Source organism: Echinops telfairi, unplaced genomic scaffold, assembly GCF_000313985.2.
Source record: "Echinops telfairi isolate 266 unplaced genomic scaffold, ASM31398v2 ScPeMD7_18;HRSCAF=68, whole genome shotgun sequence".
In the NCBI taxonomy this organism is placed as follows: domain Eukaryota; kingdom Metazoa; phylum Chordata; class Mammalia; order Afrosoricida; family Tenrecidae; genus Echinops; species Echinops telfairi.
Window position 1 is genome coordinate 75,106,598 of NW_022103915.1, and position 1,626 is coordinate 75,108,223.

Below are 1,626 nucleotides of genomic sequence, written 5' to 3' on the forward strand. Positions count from 1 at the left end.
TCATCCATGTCATGAGGTGTTTTGTGGCTTTATCATTGTTTTTTAGTGATGCATATTATTCCATTGTTTGTGCACGTATCAAAATTTCTTTATCCATTTTTCTACTAATGGCGATTTAGGTTGTTTTTAGCTTCCTGCTATTGTTCACAGTGCTGTAATGAACATGTATGTGCATATATCTGTTTGTGCTACAATTCTCACTTCTTCAGGATATATACTCAGCAGAGGGATTGTTGGATTGTATATAATTTCTCTTCCCAATTGTTTGAAGTAGCAATATATAGATTTCCACAGTGCTGACCTAATTACATTCCTAAGAGCAGTGTATGAGGCTTCCAACCTCTTCATAGCCTCTCCAGCATTTGTTATTTACTGTGTGTGTGTGTGTGTGTGTTTTAAGTGTGATTATCATTTCCCCTGTAAGGTGGTATCTCACCATTGCTTTAAAAAGCTCACCTTTTGAAAAAAAAAAAAAGCTCACTTTTTATTGATCCTGCATCTGACTCATTATCTTTTGGCTCTTAGGACATAAGTCAGTAGGCTGCCATCTGAACTGCAGACTAGGGGGTTTGCAAACTCCCACAGCTCCATGAACCTTCAGACTTCTACCGGACCTGCTGATTTGGAGTTTATCAGTCCCTGCAACTACAGGAGTCAGAAGAACCCTCCACCTGGGGCCTGACCCATGTATTTGGGATGCAACAACCTCCATAACTATGTTAGCCTTTTCCTTGAAATAATCTATCTATCTATCTATCTATCAATCTATCTATCAAGGGGCTTAAAAAAGCCCCTGGAGAATCAGGTTTGGGCTCGCACTAAATCCCAGCTCCAACTTAAGAACAATCAGTTCTTACATCATGGTCCTGCTCCATACTTACCTTCATGAAATGATCACTGAAGATAAGGATGCTACAGTAAAGTGTGGTGAAGGAAGTAGATGGTACCCGCTATCAACTGGAATAGTGTCTGGGGTCTTAAAGGCTTGTATTCAAACAAGCAGCCATCTAAGCGAGGAGTCAACTAAGTCCACACAGAAGAAGCACACCAGCTTGTGTGATCCAAAGATGACAATCAAAAAATTTGAATTTGGCAAAGGCAAAAGTATCAGAGCTAAAATTATGAATACCCAATTTGTAGAAGGCTACAAAGGGCAGTGGGAGCCCAAAACTTAGCTGCAGAGTATGTAGTCAGACTGAGCTGCTGGTACATCTGCTCTAGACACAGCAAGAGTCTTGAACAGCCTTACTATCAGGCAGAGACCACTGTCATTTTGACTATGCTGGATCGAACTCGATACTTGGTCAGTTGAACCTCCCAACCGACTGACCTGAATATGTTCTGAGTGCAGGTATCTCTTACTTGTTCCACAACATAACTTTCTTCCCTGACTTTCTGATGTTGATGGGGGTCTTTTTCTTGTTACATATTATTTGTGTTTTACTATTACCTCTATACTATTATGATTTTATCCTTCCCACCTCAGTGTGATTTTATTGTTTATTGTTTTCTGTGGGTCTCCCAGCTGTGAAGCAGAGGAGGAGTGAAAGCATAATGATAACTGATACAAGAGGGTATAGGGAATACAGAGGTGGGTGATAGGGAGGGAAAGGGGATTTCAGGAGG